The sequence below is a fragment of the Nothobranchius furzeri genome, chromosome 12, assembly GCF_043380555.1.
Source record: "Nothobranchius furzeri strain GRZ-AD chromosome 12, NfurGRZ-RIMD1, whole genome shotgun sequence".
Taxonomy (NCBI): Eukaryota; Metazoa; Chordata; class Actinopteri; order Cyprinodontiformes; family Nothobranchiidae; genus Nothobranchius; species Nothobranchius furzeri.
Window position 1 is genome coordinate 71,718,246 of NC_091752.1, and position 11,875 is coordinate 71,730,120.

An 11,875-nucleotide genomic window follows, 5' to 3' on the forward strand; every position below is an offset into this window, starting at 1 on the left:
GCCTTCTTTCCTCAGTCCTCTGCTCCTGCAGCCTCCTCCTGGGCAATGCATCCTCTGGTTTGTCCTCCGATGGTCGGTGGTATTGCTGCTCCTGTCGCCCCTCTCGTCCATCCGTCACCACTCCAGGCAGCCCCAGTTTGTGTAGATCGTCGCCACTCTCGACCTCTGGACCCCACAGCCAACGGAGCTGAAACTGCCAAGGAAGAAGTGCAGGGCTTGAGTCTGTTAAAGTGAATCACACATTCTGACCCGCCCCCCCCCCCCCCCCCCCCCCTGTACTGGCACGATCCGATACAGCAACTCTGACACCCGCTCAACCACCCTATACAGACCTTTATAGTGCCGCTGCAACTTTGGGCAGACCCCCCTTCTCCTAGCCTTATTCCGTACCCACACCTCTTCGCCCTCAGCATAAAACTCGAATTTGGCTCGCAAATCATAAGATGACTGTTGCCGCACAGAGGCCTTCACCTGACGGCTCTTCACGGCCTCCACAACTGTATACAGAGTTTCCTGCAACGTTGTCACATACTCATCCACCGAGGAAAACTGTGCCTGATTACCCACATCCAGCATGACGTCAACTGGCAACATGATCTCCCGCCCAAATAAAACTTTATATGGGGTGACCAATGTGCTTGCATGAGCGCTACTCCGATAGGCTAGCATGATGTAGGGCAACAGGGCGTTCCAATTAAGTTGATTGTCCTCCACAAACAAGGTTAGCATGGACCAAAGTGTTCTGTTAAACCTTTCTACTAACCCGTCCGACTGGGGGTGGTAGGGAGATGTCCGGGACTTAGGAATCTGCAACAACCTGCACAACTCTTTGAACAATGTGGATTAAAAGTTCCGGCCCTGATCGGAGCGGAGGCTGCGTGGCACCCCATATCGGCACACCCATTCTTCCGTCAGGACCTTGGCAATGTTTCTTGCTTCCTGACTAGGGAGCGGGAACGCCTCGGTCCATTTTGAAAAATAATCTCCCACAACCATAATATACTTGTTCCCCTTCCCCGTTTCAGGGAGAAGACCTAAAAGGTCCACAGCCACACGTTTGAAAGGTCTACCAACAACCGAAGGCTGCAAAGGGGCGCACGGCTGTCTTCCCCATAATTTACCCAAGCCACACTCGGCACAGGCACCAACCCATTTTCTAACATCCTTAAACCACCCTGGCCAAAAACACTGATCCTTTACCTTGGCCTGTAACTTCTGCACCCCCAAATGCCCTCCTGTTGGAATGTTATGCAGCTGCTCCAGCACTTCAGGAACCATAACTTGTGGCAGCACAACCTGCACACGTGTGGCAGCATCCGAATGTGCAGGGGCAATCCTCACAAGCCTAGACCCCGTACTTCAAGCTGATCCCATATAGCAGTGAAAGGTCGCAACTCAAGCTCTTCTAAGGGACAGCTACCTCCCACTGACATTTTAGAATCCATGACTCATTGTAACACTGCATCTGGGCTAGAGCCAACTCATGGCTGGCTGGCTGGAGTTCCCCTCCCCTTCCTGCACAGAACACGCTCTCCGTTCCTCACCACACGCTTGCTCTTCTGACCCCTCCCCACCCAAGGGCTGAAGATCCCAATCACGGGCTGTGACTCTGGAGAGGGCATCAGCATTACAATGCACTTTGCCTGGGCGATGTAATCTTGTACTGAAAACTAGCCAGCTGTTCCACCCACCTGGCCAACTGGCTCTCTAAACCCTGGAAATTATGTAGCCACCTGAAGGAATTATGATCAGTCCTTAAAGCAAACTTCCTGCCCAAAAGATAATGCTTAAAGTGTTTCGTAAAAACAACCACACCCAAGGGTGCTTTTTGGTTGTGGCGTACTTGCGCTCTTGTTTTGTGAGAGCCCTACTTGCATATGCTATCACCCTCTCCCCGTCCTCCTCCACTTGAGATGACACCGCTCCTATTCCCACATCACTAGCGTCTGTATCTAGAATAAATGGCTTATTGGGGTCTGGGTAAGCCAGCACTGGGGCTGCTATCAATCTGGCCTTGAGCTCGTCGAATGCCACCTGACAGTCTTCAGACCACCGGAACCGCTTCCCCTTCTCTACCAACTGATGCAGCGGGCGGGCAATGTGTGCAAACCCTTTAATGAACCGCCTATAGTAGGATGCCAGCCCCAAGAAACTCGAGGTGGCATTGGCTTAGTCAGCATTTGGACTGCACTCTGCAGAGACTGCACCTCCTGCTTCAACCCCTCCACAATTCCCCAAAGAGTGTCAATCCGTTCCTCCTTCACCTCCTCAGTGACACCACGCACCTTAGCATCACGTAAAGAGCTGCCCTCCAAGCTCTTAATGAGCACCAGCTCGACAGCATCAAGCGAGTCGGGCTTAGCACTTCACAGACTAACTTAAATCCCCACATCCAACATGAGTTACAAAATGATCCTTGGCCAGGAGGTCTTGGGTCTGAGGATCTGCTGTTGGATAGGCTTTAACAACCAAATGCCCACGTGCCATTCCAAACTCTGATGTTTGTCATGTTGCAGCCTCCTGCGGGCAGCAAAGCTAGCGCGGTTCCAGTCACCACTATCACAAGGGTCTAGACACCTAGACATTGCTGCTTTCAACCGTGTATAATCATTTCTCTCAGTTTCTGCCAAGCCACCGTAGACTTCTCGAGCTCTGCCCGAGAACAGTAAACACATGAACTTCAATCTTAGTGCTTCATCCCAATTATTAACGTCAGCTGCCATCTTGAACTGTCCAGCCCAATAGACTGTGCCCATCTAACAGCCCCTCTGACTGACTACAGGAGGCGACCAGCCTCCCTTCCTGTCACAGGAAACACTCACCTCACCCACTACCCATCTTCGTCGCCGGCAGCCCTAACCAGCTGCGATCGACCGGTCACCTGAGTACCGCGTCCAGCAGCTCGAAACAGTCACTCTCTCTGTCATCCAAAGACTGACTCACAACCCATTTTAATCTCCACCCTGTCCTCATCGCTGCAATCATTGCCTGCACCTGGGTCCAACTGCACACCGGGACTGCATGCCCCGCCCCACATCGCATCACAATAACAACAGATATCTGATGACTAATCTGTGGTGTACATGTGTTTTTGTTCAGCAACAGTGTGTGTGACTGGCCTTGTGGTAAAACTTGATGTAGGTATCATGATGGTACTTCAGACTGATGCTGTACGTCTTGTTTTTTCCTGCTGCGCTATCTAATTCGTCTAAAAGCGATCTTGAAGCGGCCGCACTTAGAATCTGTCCTTCATGCTTTTATTACTTCCTGCTTGGATTATGCCAACCATATCCTCTTTGGTGTTCCAGCTTCAGCTCTAAATTGACTCCAGGTGGTTCAGAACGCTGCAGCCAGGTTCCTGACAAGCACTAACAGGCGTTCCCCCATCACTCCTGTTCTGTAACATCTGCATTGGTTACCTGTAAACTTAAGCTCCTGGCCTTTGTCTTTAAGAGTTTGAATGGCTCTGCTCCAGGACATCTCTGCCTTTTACCAATCCCTACGTGCCAAAGCGGGCTCTGAGGTCAGCTGACATGCTGTGTTTTAAAGGTTCTTTATAAATAAATGGTATGGTAACCAGTGAGGCTCAAGCGGATTTTATCTGCCAGTCTTTCATTAAAACTTAGGACAGCCTACAGGGAAGTTGTGTGAACTCTGGAAAAACTAAAAATGGTGTTAAAGATTGAATTAGTGATGCACCGATATGAAATGTTAGGGCCGATACACGATATTAAGATCACTGTTATGGCCGATAACCGATACCTGTCGATACCGATATGCTGACATTAATGCTTCTAAAATCGGCAATTTTGTATAAAATAGAAATGATTAAAGCTGAATTTACGTAATTATGTACACACCCACCACACAGATTTACGCTTCTGAGATGATTACAATCACTGTCACATGACTATACAATTACACCCCCCCCACCCCCCCACCCCACCCTCTGAAACAGGCAAACAAATAGACAAGATGGAAAAAAATATTGGTTGTTGATATCGGCCTGGTTTTGTTTATCGGACCGATACTGATGCCGATATATATCCCTAGATTGAATCATTGAGCCCCGTTTGCCTTTAAGGGGGCATTTGTGGAGCAACTGGCCTCGGTCAAGTTTCTGGAGACACAGCTGTAAGCCAACCTGAAGTGGACATCACCTCGGCACTGCCCAGAAAGGCCCGGCAGATCTTTGCTGTGAGTCCTGCAGAGGCACCGCCTGGACGAGACACCTCCGCTGAGAGGCAGGCAGGTTCTGTCTGTGGGCTGCTAGAAGCCTAAACTCTGAAGCACATATCTGCTTCCTCCATGATGTCATTTATCTGGTTTTAGTTCCACTGATGTTGCCGTTTCTTCATGCATGGTGACAATAAAGGATTCATCAACTTTCCACATAATCACGTTTTCATCTCTTAACTAATCTTCCAATGGCCGAGGCAGCTCTAGATGGTATAAATATTAAAGTGCAGAGCCCACACCTTCACACCCAGGGGCGTTCCTCCACATCTCTGCAGGTGTTGGGTCCGATTGGTCATGTGCAGCACCGCACTAAAGATGGATACCTCCTGGAGAGACAAAAGCTGGTTTTGCACACTTTACCTAAACAGCATCAGACAGCTGATCCTGCTGGTATGTGTGCTGTGCCCACAGCATGTCCTCCACGGTGCTTCAAGAGCCTTTCTGTGTGGATCTGGAGTTCTCTAAGGAGATAGTTACTGTTGGTCCTCTTTGCTGTGCTGCTTTGTCTCTCCAGAGGATGGCGCCATTCGTCTAAACAGAGTCAGACTTTAACTCATCAACCAAAACCAAACCATCCCTGAAGTCAGCTAACGTTTGGACGTCTGGACATCTTTAGCTTTTACACATTTATGATGTTTTTCAGGAACTTGAAACGGTTCTTTGAACCCTACCAGGGTGAAGCTGAAACACTGATTATTGCAGGATATTTACGCCGTTTAAATATTAAAGAAACGTAGAATATCACAACTAAGGCGATGAAAGCTGTCTTCCAGCTGCTGTAATTGTGTGTTACTGTGAAATGCAAAGGTGTCGACGTTGTTGGCTATGATTAGCTGTGTTGGGCGGCCATCTTGAATCGGACTGACTCTAAAATCTTTTGATTTTCCAACGATCCCATTCTGGAGGCGTAAAAGCGATCACTGGTTATTCAAACCAGTAGTGGTGGGGTGGGGGACGGCCTGCACAGGTGTCCAGTCCAGCAGCAGAGACACGAACAACGAGTCACACCTGGGGACACTTTTAAAGCCTTTAATTAACCAAACAGGTATGTTTTTGATCTGTGGGAGGAAGCGGAGCACCAGGAGATAACCCACCCACGCTCACTCCACCGCAGCCGGGATTTAAACCTGCAACCTGCTCAGTGCAAGGCACCACTGATACCAACAAGCTCTAGCACCAGCATCCCAGGCCTGTTGCTTCCTGCTAGAGGAATAAAAACGGACTCGTGTCAGCAAACAGAAGCCTTCAGCCTGCTGCTGATGTCCGCGCACGCAGAGCAGCTGACCCGAATGCAGCCATCAATAAAAGATGTTGATGCATGCGCTCGGCTCAGCGTTCCATTAGAGCACCATTAGCAGCTTTATCTCCTTTGTGAAGAGCAGCCCCCGTCACCACCAGACCTTCAGCTGGAGCACGTGTCGCCAGCCTCTTCAGAGGTTAGCAGCTCACTTCCTATTGGTCCGTGTCCCAAACAGCTGACCGTCTGCACACAAGGCTTTGGCGTTCTCACTGAATGTGTGATCCGAGTGTTGTGTCGCAGGGAGCCGATGCTCGACGACCCAGTGCTCCTTCTTCTACACAGAGAAGTCACGCGAAGCTCGGGTTTCCTCTCACGAAACACGTGAAAGGCTTTATTCGCTCCGTTCTTCAGAATAATGTCATGCTTAGATTTCTAACAGCAGAACGCCAGAAACACGAGGAGTTTTCAGAGGTCTCGTGCCAAACAGGCAAATAGCAACATAAACAAACTAGCTGCAAAGGTGCACATTTGCAAGTCAAAGATGTTTTTACCTGGACGCTCAGAGCCGCCGGCCTCTCAGAGGCCCTGGGACACCTGGCTCTGAAAACACGTCCTTGTTGAGCGGAGCTCAGACTGGATCTGATCATCAAAGGTCAACAAGTCCACATCGTTTCAGCGAGAAGAGTTGTCGTGTTCTCAGCCTCTGATAGTTTTACGCCACAGCGAGAGGGTTCGTTTTGAAGCTACGTATAAACTGTGTAAGAAATGTAAAAGCTGATGCCAGTGGCTGATGTGGGTCACCATGGTAACCACACACCTTCATCTTTCCCACTCCAAACCGAGCCTCAAACAGACAGCTGCTGTGAGGAAACTAAGGTTGTTGAACTGCACGCCGAACGGTGGCGTGGGAGTTTCTGTTCCCACGGGGTTGTGGTGGCAGACACCACAAGAAAAAAGGCAGATCTCTGATTTGATCAGCGCTTGGGTGTGCACGCTCTGAGGGGATAGGAGAGGAAACCGTCCGTCCCACAGCAGGTGGAAGAAGAAACACAAGTGTGATGAAGTTGTGGACCCAGAACCTGCTGCAGAAACAACGGGACACGTTGGGATCGCAGCAGGAGCTGTCACCTCCACAACCCGACCCTGGAGCAGAACATGGGTGCCGCTGGACCTGCGTGTGCTGGGTGGTGGTTCCTACTCACACTGGACCCAGTGTTAAGATGCTCTCCTGCACTTTCATCCTGATCTGATGGTCCTCGCAGAAACACACCCAATCACATCACACCTCAGGCCTGGCCTGTTCTTATTGGACGACACCGGGAGGCAGCTGGTCTCACTGACCTATGACTCTCCATCGCTCATAAAGGGTGAATGACTGCTGAAGTCATCCTGTCAGAAGGAAGGCTTTTAGGAAGACCTCTAGGTCAGACGGGCACATTAGCTTAGCGCACTTGCTCTTTTTCCAAAGCTGCCTATCGTTACGTGTGAGTCAGCCATTAAGAAGTCCTGCAAGCCCAAAACTACGCTAACCCCGTCAGCCACCACAGCACAACCGGGTCACAGCTCTATCCATCGACTCGATCCAGCAGGGGTCGCCATGCAAGCCTACGGCCAGACACGGCGGATCACAGCAGGACAACGAGAGGCCGACGGGTGAGGAGGGGTGAGGCAGAGAGAACGGGCAGATGACGAGGGAATCAAAGGCATCTTCCTGCCTTTATTAACGTCATAAAGAACACGCGTGGTTTAAAACGAGCAGAAAGAAGGAGAACTCAGCCACGTCTGCTAATTAGTCAGAATGAAGACTTGAGCTGAGGTCAGAGGAGTCGGACGTTTGAGTGGAAGAGGGCAGAAAAATGATGAGAAAGACATTAAGCTGGGATGGAAAACTCCCTTTATGGGACATGATGTGGAAGACGGGATATTTTTAGCAGCAGAATAAGACACACACAGACAGTCCTTCCTTTTTAAGTCATCCTCTCATCCAAAAGCTCCTTTTACCCCGTGTGCCTGATCTATTTTTCATTTCTGTCCGTCTCTCTTGGTCATTTATTCCTGTGAAGGAACGCCGAGGTTCCTGAAGTGAACTTCCATCTGAGACGAGCTCCATGAATCATTGATCAGTGCTGAGTAAGCCTCCGGTCCCTGAGTGCCGCTGGTGCTCGCATTAGATCAGAATAAAAGTGTGTTTTCTAGTTTTGAACAAGCTCCGCCTCCCTGCACGCGAGCAGAAGCGGTTCAGCGCTTAGAGAAATATCCAGAACACTTTCAGTCTTTTTACTGAGACAGCATGTGAGTCCGTGAAGATCGTCCAGAGAAAATCCTTTCATTTAATTCATCTGAAGGCCTGACCTCATCCAGAACCCGGGTCCTGTGATCCAGTGGACTTTCTCTAATAACCAGAGTAACCAGTTTAAGGAGGTCTCATCCCAGTACCGAGGCTCACAGCAGACACTTTCAGCCCAGCATTTTACACAAAGACCCATAATCTAATCTAATCCAGACCCTCCTCTGTGCAAGGATTAATCAAATGCCCTCTCGTGAGTGACATCGGATTAATGCGATGGGGTAGACAACGACCCACCAGAAGGCTAAAGCTAGGTGGTGTTTCCAGAACCTTCTGTGTAGAAGAGATCAGACGAACCCAGTTAGGGCCAGTTCAAACGCCTGACTGGATCCCAACTCGATTCCCAGTAGAGCTTCAACGTTCAACAAGAAGAAATGAGAGGGCGACCAAACCTTTCTGGTTTATTCTAAACAACACGTGAACAGAAACGGGTGTTCCACCGCGGATCGGAAGGTTAAGGACCGCCCCAGCCGCCCTGTCTTGGTCTGTGACCTCACGCATTGGTGGGTCCCCAGGATGAGGCCACGGTGCGAGGTCAGGCTGAGCCCAGCCACCACCAGCGTCGCTACCCCAGGGTGGGAGCCTCCTCCCCCGGGAGGCTCGGGAGTAAAAATCCCTGCAGGAACAAACAAAGCAGCAAAGACAGCCCTGAGAGATAAACAGCTCAGGCACAAGAGGCCTGGTAAACAGATGAAGCGACAAAGCAAAAAGGAGACGTGACACCATGTACAGTAAACGGGTATGAGGTCATGAATGCATTAGGATGGTTAACGCTGGTTCTACACAAACTAAAGCCGTTAAGAACCAAACTAAACAAACAGATGTGGGACAGAGGCTGGACGACTGCTTCCTGGTCTGGACCCTGGGTAGTCATGGAGGACTAATAAAACTGGCCATGTTCCTAGAAAGAAGAGCTGCACCATCCAAAGAGGGATGGATGCCGTCTCTCCGCATCAGACCAGGTTTTCCCCAAAAAGTTTTCCAATTATCAATGTAGCCCACGTTGTTTTCAGGACACCACCTAGACAGCCAGCGGTTGAAGGACAGCATGCGGCTAAACATGTGGTCACTGGTCCGATCAGGGAGGGGGCCAGAGAAAATTACGGAGTCCGACATTGTTTTGGCAAACTTACACACCGAAGCAACATTAATGTTAGTGACCTCCGATTGGCGTAACCGGGTGTCGTTACCGCCAGCGTGAATAACAATCTTACTGTATTCATGCTTATCCTTAGCCAGCAGTTTCAGATAAGATTTAATGTCGCCTGCTCTTGCCCCCAGGTAAACATTTAACTATGGTTGTTGGAGCCTCTAATGCCACGTTTCTGACTATGGAGCTGCCAATGATCAGAGTCGGCTTGTCAGTGGGTGCGTCACTGAGCGGGGAAAATCTATTAGAAACGTGGACGGGTTGGTGGTGGCCCACGGGCTGGGTTCTATGCTTCCTGCGTACCGTCACCCAGCCGGCCTGAGGTCCCGGCTGCTCGGGTTCTACTGGAGGACCGCTACGGGGTGGTTCTGATCTAGTTAGCCCCGCGCTAGCCACGTAGCTACGGCTATCTCCTGTTCTTAAATCTCCACACTGTTTACCAGTAAACCACATGACTGATTTAGTACTTCTACTAGTTAGTAAACCACTCGGTAGCATGGGGCCAGAATACACGTCAGATCTCCTTCAGGTATCTACACCCAACAGGGCTTTGAGATCCTTAGACAGGTGACAGTGACAGATCATCTGCTGCTGTGGCCCCCAGACTCTGGACCTCTCTCCCCCTGAGCCTGAGATCAGTGGACTCAGTGGTCTCCTTTAAAAAGCAGCTGAAGACTCACCTTTTCAAGCTGGCTTTTGAACCTATCCCACCTTCCTCAGGATCCACTGATTTCCCTCTTTCCTGTTCACTCTCTCTCTTTCTTTACATTTTTAATCACAGTTGCCTATTTTTGCTCATTTTAAATATATTTTAACCATTTCAAAAATCTTTTTTATATTTTTACATTTTTTGTTTTTGTGAAGCGCCTCGTGGTTTTTATCTTGAGAGGCGCTATAGAAATGATCTTCTTCTTCTTAGGAAACAGTTGCACGTGGGGTTCGGGAGCCACAAAGAGACGGCCCGCGGGCCAGGTCCTACCTGTTGAGTACCGCTGATGTGAAGCTTACGTGTGACCCAACAGCTTCTTTACTCACAGCCTCCTTCCAGAAGTGCAGCGGTGTGTTTTTCATGGCTTTAATCCTGGCAGTGGAGAGGAACAACATCATCTATGACATCAAACTGTGATATCAACCGTGATTTCCTTCTTTTTGGTGTTACGGCGGATTGCATAAGCAAACAGTGAAGTCTCGAGGGATCGTGTGATATCACAAGTCAAGCGAAGAGCACAGTGAGGAAGCCGTGCCGTGCCGCTGCCAAGGCTCTCCCGGTGTGGAAAGGACAAAAGTTCAAAGTTTGTGAGTAAACCGTTCCGCTGCCGTTTCGCGCTGCCGATGCTTCCGGTGCGAAACTGGGGTAAGAGAAAGGGGGAGAGAAAGGAAGAGGTGGGAAGGGGGGGTTTAAAAAAGCTAATAAATAATGAGCAAGAATCTGCTTCTAGGCCTGCAGAAAGAGAGAGAGAGAAGGGGGGACACACAATCCAACAAAACCCAAATATCACTGCGACCACAACATGAGGAACAGGAACAACTTTTACTGAGAAGCACACAGAGAAGATTCACGGTGCATTTAGTGCCAACCACAGCCTTAGGTCATGTGTTGAGCGTGCCCAAGTCCATCCTTGTGAGAGCACCATGTGAGCACGTGTGTGTGTACGTGCACTTGTGTATGTAAGGTTTCTCTACAGGAGTGTCCAATAGTGAGTGAGCCCCGGGAGATAACAACAGCAACCCCCAGGCCTGCCCGCAGCTGCCCACCCCCGAGGCCGAGCTCGGAACCCAGCGACCCGGAACCCAACGGTGTCCAACCCCGGCGAAGACCCGACAGAGTCCGAGGACCACGACCCCACCTGACAGATACAGTCACACACTCCTTCCCTCATGCTCTCACGTAAACACATACACCCCTAAGACACACAAACGTGTGCTTCATACACCCACTCACACTCCCCACACACACCCTACTGACTCTGGTCCCGGTACCGTTGCACAGAGCTGTTCCCGGACACCAGAGCTAACCCTGTTGGGTAATGATGAGCAGGCATCTTCGCCCATCGCAGAGCAAAGCAACCCACCACCCCAGACCAGAACTCCCACTACTAGCCTCCAGCCCTGGGCAGCCAACAGAGAACAGAGGTGTGATAAGACCCCCAGTCTCCCTCCGCCTGCTCCAGCGTGGTGTTGATGCGTGTTGGCCGAGCACAGGCGCCACCGGTCCCTCTGACCACCACCAGCAGGCAAGGTGGGGTTAAGTGTCTTGCCCAAGGACACACTGAGAGGGGCTCATACCTGCAACCTTCTGATTACTAGGCGAGCACTTAACTCCTGTGCCACCGTCACCTCAAAGTTAGGTCCTCCCCTTCCCTCGTTATGGAATGGAAGAGTTCCTGCCAGTTCAGGAGGAACCAGGGTCCACCCAAGGCCCCCGAGCCAGGGCCAGACACCGCTGCATGGTCCCGCCCTCTACCGGCAGCATAAAGACCAGGACCCAATCCCCCAGGTCCAGAGCAGATTCTCCAAAATGACTAACACAGTCGGATATAAACGTAAACGTTAATAACCCACATCTTCTGTCGTCTGAAAAGCAACGTCCGGGTTCCAGAGTTCTCCGTATCCAAACGTCTGGCTCTGTGCTTCTGTCCAGTACCAAGCATCGTTGCTTTCCATCACACGTGGCTTTGAAACAAATCCATCCAACTTGTTGTAAATCTGCTCATTTCTGCTTGTGTGAACAGGCGTGTGTCTACGCTTTCACCTCCCAGCCAGAGCCCTCTGGCCTCCTGGCTCAGAGTAATCCCATTACTGCAGCCTCTGATTGTGCTGCATCGCTGATGTCTGACACTTTAAATCTGATTCCCTTGGTCCACTCTCATATTACAACACATCTGCTGAGAAAAGCCGC